Source organism: Gallinula chloropus, assembly GCF_964237585.1.
Source record: "Gallinula chloropus genome assembly, chromosome: 2".
Lineage (NCBI taxonomy): Eukaryota > Metazoa > Chordata > Aves > Gruiformes > Rallidae > Gallinula > Gallinula chloropus.
In genome coordinates, this window is record NC_140086.1 from 70,102,293 (window position 1) to 70,113,993 (window position 11,701).

An 11,701-nucleotide genomic window follows, 5' to 3' on the forward strand; every position below is an offset into this window, starting at 1 on the left:
TGTTCTATGTTCACAAACAATACAAGTACAATACATGATCTCAGACTCTTGTACTGAAGAATCTATAGATGATCTAAATGAGATGTCAGGTTTTGCAGCTAGCACATTTACCTGCACTTGCATTAAATAAACATTCTGCTTCAAATATATTTGGATTGTTGTATTTCTTCTAATTCTGTCCGTCAGTCCCAAAATACTGATGGACAAATATTTGTAAAAATTACAATCTCCATTTTTTAAGAGGAATTTAGTTTTGAAAAAGCCTAAACAAGACACAGCTTTCTAAGTGGAAAGACTATGACTTAGCAGTACAAGGTATTACACGATCAGTCATTTAGAAACGTGGCTCTGGCTTTTGTCAAAGCAAAGAAAATCCAGGGTGCTTCAGCAGTTAGAGGGCAGGTACACAGTCAGGTATCATGTTATGTGTGAAGAATGCTTGCTTGGAGAGAAGGCCTTTAATGTACACACACATCTCTCTCAGCAGCTGCCCATGGTAGAAACTTCACTCAAGCACGTGTTGTTATTTCTCTGAAGTCTCTGGTGGTAAGTTTTATGCCACAAGGAACAGGTAGACATCGAGGGGCAAAGTGGTATCAGATGGCAGGTGCCAACACACAGTGAAATAATCGATTTCATTTTTTCTTTTAAATGAAATAAAGGAGTATTTTTGCTGCCTACAGCATTCTCTGTAGGCAAAGCCAATCAAAATTCAGTTTAGAAAGAATATGGAAATTTTAAAACAAGTGAATAATGAAAAGAAATTAAATCATCTAAGCCTTCTAGAATGAGTTGATACTCGTAAAAGCAATTTCTGGGTTTGTGTAGCTGCATGCCATAGCTCATCCTACCAACTCTTGTTCCTGCAGCCCACTAACCGCCGGATCCGGTACAGACGTCACTGAAGCCACGTTACTGTCAGCTTGTTCTGGGAAAAGACGCTCGTGCTGGCTATGGACACGGTGGTAAAGCTACTAACCAACGCAGTTATGTGACAAATTAAACCTTAAAATCATGAACCTTAAAATCGTGTCTGGATGCAGAATTGGGAGGGGGAGGCCTCACAGAAGGACACACTTTTTCTCAGAGAGTGGAGACTCCTGACCTTAATCTGGCGATGTAAAGCAGAAAAGCTTTTCAGCTGTAGCAGGACTTACTGGTTCAGAAACATCACGATTTGTAACCTCTTGATGCTGGCATTATTTTGATACACACTCAGCCTTTCTTAACCTGGATTTTCTGTGGAAGTGATAGCTGCAGCTGTCAGAAAGAGGATGCGTGATCATGAATGGCAGAGGAGATGAAACCTCTTAAGAGGCCATCAGTAGAACATGAGATTGCAACTCTCTGGCACCCTTAGGGCAATAGAAGCCAGGAGCCCAGGAATCCAGCTGGAAATGCAGCTACAAATTCATTAATGGACTTGGCAACTAGGAAATGCTGCTTTATAAAGTGAGGTCTCCCCTCAACATTCAGTTCTTTTCCCATTTCTATCTAAAAATAGAGCTGCATGAACGCCAGTTTTCTCACAGACTACAATCATTTCATGTGATTCCTTTTTCATTATAAATGAGTTCTTTTCTCAGCTAATTAGTGAAAAAGTACCTTGCCATGCAGTAACAATATGCTGGACTTTTCGTGAATTCATTCATGTGAGATTTTATTTTCAGTGCTGTTAACTTTCATTACTTACTGGATAGACTCTTGGTTATTGAGTTGTCAATGTCAGAACACCTGTTTGAAAGGACTTCTGAAGTTCCCCTATTTCAACACACTGCTCCAAGCTTCAGGACTAGATTCAGTTTCTCAGGGCCAGCAACCTCTCTGGGCAACCTCTTAGTGTGCTTTTCCATCCTTCTGGTGAGGAAATCTTTCTTTAGAACCTCTCAGAAATTTTGCTTCTGACTGCTGCTTCTTGCCCTTTCACTGTGTGCCTTTGAGAAAACTCTGGCTTCAGGCTTCTCTCCACCCAAGCCCATAGACAACTGTACACCCTGCCCTTAGCTTTCCTTTCTCCAGACCAAAGGAACTCAGCTCTCCCCAGTCTCCCCTTTCCAGTGAGAAGTACAAGTAGTGACTTCAAATATCCTTTGCTGAATGCTGGAAGTTTTAAACCAGAGCACCCAACAAATTGCCCCCCTATCCATAAGTGCCGAACAACATTCCCCACCTACTCCTGTGGTGGAGTGAGAAGGTTCATGCCATTTCTGTGGCAAGCTGGGTTACATCATTACACAGATAGATCCACCAGTTTAGAGGCTTTTTCTCCTCAAAGACTGGCTCTGAATTTCATTTTAAATGAAACCTTGCACTGAGTTCAGAGTGTTAGGTCTATTACCACTGACTTACTGCTGAATCCCTTTTTCACTCCATCACAGGTGTTTTTTTTCTTCTTTGGGTGATGAGGGTGGGTGTTTAACACATTCCTTGCAAAGCTGGAATGTGATTGAAGTCTTGCTCTGAGTGAAGGTAGCAGCAGAATGAAACCCCTCTCTGCTGGGTAAACTGTGAGGTAATTGCATTTGCTTCCCTCCATATGGTGTAAATGGATCTTCACAGTATTTGGAAAGCTGCTGTGTGACTGAAGCACTTCCATTTCTGTGTGGCCAGTTTTGGATGCTTAACTGATTTAATTTTCTAGAAGTATCAGCTGAACGCTCAATGAAAATTGAGTTTGTTCAGCAATCCAACAATGACATACCTGTGCAGCCCAAGTACTTCTGGAAGTTAGACAGAGATTTACTGCTTCCTAATTTACAAAATTAACTGCATCTGAAAGCAGTAATCAACTTTTTCATTGCCAGCAGGTAAAAAGAAGTTGATAGCTGTTGACAGCTGTATCTTTGTGCTTCTCTCTTTAGCATATATAATGCAAAAAGTGTAAATCAGGAAGAATAGTTCCATGAGATCTTCAGGTAACTGAGGGAACAAAATAAGGGCTCAACCACTGAACAGCCTCATTTTGTTCTCCCTGGGACCTGGCAAGCTTATTTGTCCCAGTGCAACCCATGAATAAAAACCATAATCACGTGAGGCAGCGAAACTTCCCTCAACATCGTTCTGAAATCTCATTGTTCGGGTGGTGAATAAACCTACAGGATTTCCCAGGTGACCACGCAGAATCCCAATCAGTAGGATGGTTTTATTGGGAAAAAGTTGCAGGGCCAAGAATCTTCATCTGCTGAAACTGAACAGCCATTTCCAAAAGCAATTTCCAAATGTTTGGTTCTTTTTTTTCTGCTGTGAAATATTACAAGGGACATGTTAACCTTGCTATCATAGTGAGTGAGGTTTGCAAATCTGAAAATACGGTGGTACATCCTTGCAGACAGTCCACATTTCCTGCTTTTATGGGCTGTTCTTCCCTTTGATGCAATACCCTCCTGTGAATATCATCCAGCTAAAGTACAGAGGAACTGCACGAAGCTGGGCTCCTCCTGCAGATGACTTGGAAGATTCCCAATGACTCAGTATTTATGGTGAAATGCAGCTGATCTCAGGGATTAATGTGAATCCAGTATAATAGAGATGGATAGCAAAGTGGAAAGAGGAGAGTCCTTGAGATGTTTTCAAATCAGTCCCTCATCCCTAGGCTGGCATCAAATATATCTGCACAACTCCTCACAGGTGACAAAGGAATCAAAAAGGATCCCTAATTCTGGCATTATCCATCCCTAGCCCATTGCAGCATAGGGGAGGGTTGGACAGGGCACCCAGCCAGAGCTGGGCAGGGATGGTGGGGGTCCCTTGGAGGCTTCTCAGGACAGTTGAGTTCTATCAGTGCCCTCAGGGCCCAAACCTGTGAAGAACTGCTATTTAAAGCACACATCTCTCTTGCTGTGTCTAGTCAGGGTCATTTTCCAGCTGGGCCAGAAAACAGCAACAGGTACTTCAACTAAGCACCAAGGTGGCCCATCTACTCCTGTGCAAGCCTGGAGGCCATGGTCAGTCAGTGCTTTCCCATCTGCCAAGTCACTGATGTGGGCCAAGGACCAAGGCTATCACTGCTCTTTCAATACACAGCTGAACTTGGAAACTTTTGTCATCTGTGGGCTGAGGCAGGCCAACACCACCGCTGTGTGTGCAGGTTGTTGCAGACTGCCTGAGCCACGTTGCCTTCAGAGGCTCACACGCGTGTAGGTTACATGCGAGGGGCAGCTCTTGATGAGAAGGTTTTGCTTGTCTGGTCAACTAGATCTTATAATCACCACCAAGCTGCCAGAGATCTGAGAGAATTCTATTACTACGAGCTCCGTCCTTGTAATTTCTCAGATGAAGGCCGTGTGTTGCTCATCCTTTATCAGCAGAGCTTTAGCTGTTCGCAGCATTTCCAAAGTGGAATACAAAAAGGAAATTTCTTGTCAAACAGATGTTTAGCAGCACTGATTGATGCTCTTGCAAGAGATAATGTCACCTGAGGAGGATCAATTAGCAGCGTTTCTCTTTCTTTCATCATAAATCTCAGTAAAGCAGGAAATAGTATGGAACTTGAAAGGAAGATAAATGAGTCTCATTAGGAGGAGTGAGGTATGATTAAACAATAGGGTACATCAGGGTAGGTAACACATGGGGCCAGTGCTGAACTAGGGACGACTCATCTAATTGTTGCCAGCTCCCCAACCCAGAGGAGTGGTAACTCAGGTCATGAGATATGCCATCGCAATGCTAAAAATTACGGTTCAGGGGATTAACCACACTGATCCCTAAAAGTGAACTCAGAAGAATCCTTGAACTGATGAGCTTGTAATTAACCTGAGGGATGACAGCTCACGCTCAGTCACATTCGCCCCCAGTGTAAGCTGGCAGCATCTCACTGACTTCCAGAGAGAGGTGACTCCTCTGATGTCCACGTGCCTGTGAAAAGGCAAAAGCACAGCGAGCTGTTTTTTCCCATTTTTAATTTCTGTAAATGGCAAAACTTTTGATTCCAAAAGAAGCAGGACAGAGCTATTTGCTTAATTCTTCCCACCAAAATTAATATAATGCTCTGTTTACTATTTTACCACACTGTGCCTGAAGCCAGAAGGAGAGACTGCTTTCCATCCAGTGAAAAGAGGGTGGTACTCACTCTTCCCACCGCCTCTTGGAAGCACCTGTGCTGAGGGCAGAAGCTAAGCTCCAAAGTGGAGGCATTTTAACAAACAGTGTCAATGACCTTGTGCCTAGCGCTGCGCCCAGACAAATAATTGCATCACCATGCTGCAGGCTGGTGCTTACCTCATGCCCTCTTACGCAACAGAAAGCAGCTGGGAGTCTCTGTGCGTGTCTGAGGAGGGCGAGTGTCACAGGGCAAGCGTCACAGCCGGCTGCTGTGACACAGGGCAAGTGACACAGCCGCCTCCCCAGGACTATGCATGGCCATGGCAGCTTTCTTCCACCTGAAGGGCAGGAGACATGCTTTTTGCTTTGGCCTTGTTGCCTAGGCACATTCATGCCTGCCCTCCTTGGTCACCTTCCTTTCACTCCATCCCACACGCACTGCTGTGGGGTGGGAAATCCCATCGGCTTTACCAAGCAAGCAATGCAACACTGCTCTGTGACTCCCACCGCAGATGTTGTCCTACCCAGGGACTGCAATGTGCCTCTGAGATTTCACCTGGCCACAGGGGTACCGCCTTACCCTTGCTTTATCAACTGCTTTTCTCAGGCTTCTCCACCACCTTGTGGCCTGGATCCTTTTCTGACCCTATGCTCCCCACTGAAACAATTGCCCCATAACCTGCTGTTTCATCTGCAGCTCTGGTTTGCTAGCCTCTGCCCAGGCTGGCACAGGCTGCTCAGTTGGCTTGCAGGTCCTCTTGGAGGTGCGTAGGATGCTAAGGCTGGTGAGAGATGGCAGGTGTAGGCCCACAGGGAGGGTACTGGCCTGTGCAATAGGGCGCGACACAGACCTCTTCTCCACCGAGTAACCTCTTTCAGAGGGTAGGTTGCTCAGAGCTGAGGTCTTAGTGGTTAAAGGTCTTGGTTAAGATCTATAAACTCCATGTGATCTAGGACCCATCCTGTTACAGATCTGCCTCTGAGGGCTGCTTACATGGAGTTTTTTCTCTGTTGTTTGAGATAAAAAGCACAGGCGGGTGATGAGAATTAATTATTTCCATTTATCCACAGGTGAACGAGACAGGGTGTCCTCACCCTTTGACCTTCTCCATGGTCTACAGACTCCATGTTTCTGTGAAGAACAGAGGACAATGTCCTGGAAAAGGAAGAGGTTGATGTTTCAGTCCCTCGAAACAGATGATAGAGTGGATCCCCAAGCTTTCAAACTGTGTCTCAGCATTTGGAGTTGCAAGCTCTGCAGAAGAGGAGCTGCTTGTCTTGTCTAGGAAACATCCACAGGGCTCCACGAGACCACAGATAACTCAGGTTTGCCAGGACTTCACGGAGGTCATCTTGTCCAACCTCCAGACTCCACAAAAATGTCAGGGCAGAGATTCACCCCTCTGCTGTTCCATCTCATTGCACAGAAAGAGGTGGGAAGGGAACATCACAACTGAGTATTTGGAGGGCCAAGATGCAACAGGGATCCTTTTACATGATGAAAAAAGAAGGAGAAGTTGGATGGCAAAAAAGAGCAAATTGAAGGCAGGATTCCCTGTCATCTTCTTTAAATCTCTCCAGTAGTTGACTAGTTATGATCAATACCAAAATACCTTTTTAGCCTGCTTTTGTTGGCTTGCTCATTCTCACACGAGTAACTGCAAGAACAAATTCAGCAGAAAGAAAAGTGGATTTCTGTACAATTCCTCTAGATGGCAAACTTTATCTGTTCTATTTATCTTATCTATTCACAAGCAAATCAGTTCAGCCTCAACCACACTGGAAAAAACATCGTAGGATACTGACTGGGACCAGTCAATTCCTGAATATCAGTTCCAGGAGTCCTAAGCAAGCTGTTGTAGGGAAACAGAATTGTGGATGATGCATCAAGTCCTTGAGAAATATGTTTGCTGGTGGAATATGATTTGGAAGGTACAGTAATGGAATTTGGTTTGAAAGATGACATAATTACAAATCTCCTTACTGTACCTAACGATGAAGGTGTGTCATCCACTTTGCTCCCAGAGGCTTTTTGCTGTGCTGAGTGCAGGGGAAGTCTCTCTCTCTCTCTGCCCCGACTTTTCTAGATAGCAACGCTGATCGTTACTTTCACTGTTGCTAAGCCAGTGAGGAATGAGTGTAAGGAATCTGAAATAGAATGAGGAAATCAATAAATTTGCCCTGAGAGCTGATCCTGATCTAACTCCTGTGTAATTAGTAATGACTCCAGTGGACTTCCTGGCATAAAATTGTTGTAAGATGTCTGGTCTTGCGTGCATCCAATATTTAAATCTTAGAGAGGAATGATAATGAAGATTAGCTACTTTGCAGCCCAGGTTTGTCTTTTGAATCACTGTAAAGTAAGTGTGAGGGTGGTGGTGTGACATAGAACTGCATTACAGACTTCTCTGGAAAGGAAGACAGCAAAGAATCAAGCCTATCTCTCTCTCTGGAAACCAGAATATGGCCCCAGCCCTGTGCTTCACACAATGGAAACTGAGCTTTCAAAAACACTCTTTATGTAAACCCCATTCTAGCAATGTTTCACTGGTGTGTAATGGAGATTTACGTGACAGCAGTTGTCATTCAGCATTTTCTGTGGGCAAAGGAAGCCATGTCTGCAAAGGCTGATGTTTGTGTCCAGCTCTCTGCTGTTCACTTCGTTTCTGTGAGCTCTTTGCTGGGGCCCTGGCTGTGCTCCTTCGCCTGCATGAAACACCTTGAGAACTACTCCAGGAAGAGATCATCTCTTTCGTTGCGTTGGAAGGGACACCAAGGATCATAGAGTTCCAACCACTCTGCCACAGGCAGGGCCACCAATCTCCAGGCCTGGATCTACACAAGGTTGCCCAGGGCCCCATCCAACATCCAGGGATGGGGCACCCACCACCTCTCTGGGCAGCCTGTTCCAGCACCTCACCACTCTCTCTGTAAAAAACTTCCCCCGAATATCTAATCTAAACCTTCCCTCCTTTAGCTTGAATCCATTCCCCCTTGTCCTGCCATTGTCTACCCTTTTATAACGTTGATTCCCCTCCTGTTTGTATGCTCCCTTCAGGTACTGGAAGGCTGCAATGGGGTCCCCCCACAGCCTTCTCTTCTCCAGGCTGAACAAGCCCAGCTCCCCTAGCCTCTCTTCATAGAGATTAGAGGGCTCCCGCCCTCTAATCATCTTTGTGGGCCTATCAATGTCCAGTTTGTTTGTTCTGTCTTAGTTTCAACACATTGCTTAACCTCAACTTTCTTTCCTTCCACTCCTTGTTGTGCACCGTCTCGTGCCTCTGACTAGACTGCACAGTCTCAGATGATGGACTTTTATTTGTTCTATAAGATTTCTGAGAAGTCTTTAAGTGCTGTACAAATACCTGATGATCCTAGTCACGCTGCTTGCTCTGCCTTAGGTGATTTCACTCCCTTTTTCACCTTCTCACCCTTCAAATAGTCTTATCCTCGAAATTGCCTAGAGCTTACCCAAGGTCTCTTAATTTTCCTCATATCAGTCTTTCCAGCCTGGTGATCATTGCTGGTACCACTTCACCTCCTTCTGAATGAGGAATTGCTGTCTAGCAGAGGGATGCCCACACCTCTGCACAGTTTTGCCGATCACACCTCAGCCAAGTCACCCCTCTGATGGATCAGACACCTCTTTGGTCGGCTCCCTTCAGCTGCCACATTGCATCACACACTCATGTCCTTGGCAGCCGCTTCTTCCTGCTGGAGCTCCCCGCCTATTGCTTCCCTGGTGACTGCGCCTGCCCTAGATAATGAAGTGGTCCTTGCCTGGTTCTTGCATAACTATTCCAGTCAGGGCACCAAGAGACTTCTTTTCTTGATTTCCTGGGCATAGGGTCAGCGTGTGCCCCCTTTGGTGATCAGACAACTGTCCTGCAAAACAGTAGATTAATCTAATTCCTCTGGCTTTTACTGAATCAGAGGGCCGACTGGCAATGAACAGGAGAACATGCCATGACCTTACATGCCAATACCTAAAATCCATGAAAATATAATGTCATCACTTTCAATAATTGTGACTGAATCCTGATGATGTCCAGGAAAACTCCTCTCAGCACCCCATTTGGCTTGATAGTAGCCAGCAGACTTGCTTTCCTCTTTGATTCTCCCCCCCCCCCCCTCCCAGTTTCACTGTTGAAGGAGAGGAAAATGGCCATCTGACTCTGCTTACAAGCAAAGAGGCAGCAAGCATGACCCAGTGCATACAGTGCCCTGAGGCCCCTCCTCATCCCTCCCTGAGACAACAGCACCACACAGCCTTCCAGAAGGTCCATAGATAATAAGCCTTCCCTTTTCTTACTGCATCTGATTCCATATCCTTTGCATGCATGTAGTGTATTCCTTTAAACTGACACAGGGCTGTGGGAATCCCTGGCCTCCAGCCCTCTGCTTCTCAGCGTCTGACAAATGACATGCTGACCCTGTCCCTCCAGGTGTTAGGTGGAGACATACTATGGACCAAATTTTCCACAGGTCCCTGTGATATGCCCTTACCCAGAATGGCCTTGGTCTTACCTCATGGCAGAGAGGAACAGTCAACATCTGAACTGCCTGTTTTCAGACAGCAGCTGTCTCTTTCACCCTGAGTAAAGGATGTCCATGACTGATAGATTAGGTTCACGCAGACCTTCTCCTCTTTCAAGGTCAGGGTGTCCCAAAGCATCCAGATAAATACTGGAAAATCTTTTGGAAATTATTGTGTGTAACTGCTGAGAAAAATGATGATGTTACTGACTCTTGTGCTGAATAAGCAGTGAAGGAAACAGTGGCCTCTGACAGTGTGCCAGCTAGGGAATTTGAGAGGAGGATATATTTCCTCACAGATTTGTATGTGAAACGTGCTGTGGTGGCTGTGTACTGCAGCCAAGCATTACTCAAGTTTAGGCTCTTCTTTTCTTTTCTTTCCTTTTGTTCTTAATACCGGTGCTTTGGCCACATGTGTAACCGCCCCTGTGTGTAACCCCACCTATCAGGTACTTTCGTTTCCTCTCTTTTTCACACTACTGGAAAGTGGATCTGTGAGTGGTGCTTGAATATTTCTACTTCTTGTATTGCATTTTTTCAGCACCTTCAAGTAAGAATCAGTAGAAAGACCCCCAAGGAGATAATTTTTGGCCTGTTTTCCTAGTCACAAAGTAGTAGGTCGTGCAAGCTAAACACACCCCTACATCCTTTGCTCCCAGCTATTCCCCCAGGCTACCGCGGGCCCAGAGGGCAGGATATCTCAGAAGGAGCTCGGTGCAGGGAGACTGTATCATCCTTTTGTGGGGTGCATAAGCACCTGCACAGGTGTTTCTGCCTGATGGGAAGAGGGAGGAATGAAATGGGAGGGCAAGTTACAATCCCTTTCTTTCTCTTACAGCAGGCAATGAGTTTGTGACAATTTTGGCTCTTGTTTTAGTCTCCCTTGCATTGCTCTATCTAACTGAGGAGTAGCTTAAGCACAGCATGAGTAAAATCTGAGCTCAGGTTCTGCTGTCTCCTTCATTGGTGCCCAGTAGTGTGGAAGTTTGCAGTTCTTCATGAGCCGAGTTCATCGTCAACTTTTTTAGTGAGATATATTTTAAGATCATTATAAATGTGTGTGTGTAGATATGAGATTCCTCAAAAATCAGAAATGTCTCATAATGCTGATGAAATGGAGCTTTGGAATAAAGAATTTCTTTACCTGCCTCAATAACAAATGTGATGGCTGCCTTATCCTACCCTGCACTGCAGTATGTATTGGTGGCTGTGCATCATACTTCTAACTGTGCAGTGAAGACAAGCTAACAAATTCTATGCTTCTGAAAAAGCCATGCTTTGCAAGTCCACCCTATACATAATCTTAAGCTCTGCTCACGCTGATAGGAAATACTAAGTGTATTTTATGACAAAGAGGGAGAGAATGGCTGCCAGCTGGATGGCACTTGCAAATGATCCATGCCTAATCTGCTCTTCCAGAGCATGACCTACTGTTGTTGCTATCAGTCCGCTTTTCTGAATGATTAACTCTCAGTTCACGAGACTTTTCCAAGCAGGACCTATCCTTCAGGGTGCCTAGTAAGTACTAAGTTCTTTTGGCTGCTTGCATTCAGCTGCTTGTTTCCCAAAGCAGAACCATCCCAGATCTCTTCCAAAACAGCATCATAAACTTTTAAATCCCAGGGACACAGTGTAATACTTTATTGGAAAATCATCCGTCTTGACACTATCGCAGTCATATATTTTCCTGTTACAGGGATAGGTGGGCATCATGGACAGGAACTGGCATGTAAAGGCCAGTCCAAAAGTTAAGGCTGCCAGGTGTCACAGGAGCTGTGAAGGGAGGGAGAAATCCCCAACTAATGGCTAGCCGGTGGTCATAACCCAGCCTGGGCTTCCTTTGTAAAAAGCTTTTCTAATGTAAACAATGCTCCTTAGGTTTCAGGGGAGCCTTGGGGAAAATGACTGGCTGCACAAAGGACTTTTGTTGTTGCTTGACTGGTTGGCTCACTCAGCATCTTACATCTCCCCACTGCCCTTTGGTCAGAGTCATGTTATTATGAGTATATAATTGTGTATTTAGCTACTAGCTCCTCTGTTAGGGCTACAATTTAAAATAATGAAGGAATCTAATTTATATCAGTGATGCTCCCTCCCCATACAAGCTGAACACAGGGCTATAATA

General features: G+C 45.1%; 1 protein-coding gene across 1 annotated transcript in view; it reads left to right on the forward strand.

The window, feature by feature from the left end:
• Nucleotides 1-962, forward strand: part of MOCOS (molybdenum cofactor sulfurase) — a gene marked incomplete at its 5' end in the record, with an annotated part of 232,679 nt that extends 231,717 nt beyond the window's left edge. The window contains one exon of the mRNA XM_084280179.1: nt 870-962. The remainder of the gene's footprint in view (nt 1-869) is intronic.
• Between the last annotated feature and the right edge of the window lie 10,739 nt (nt 963-11,701).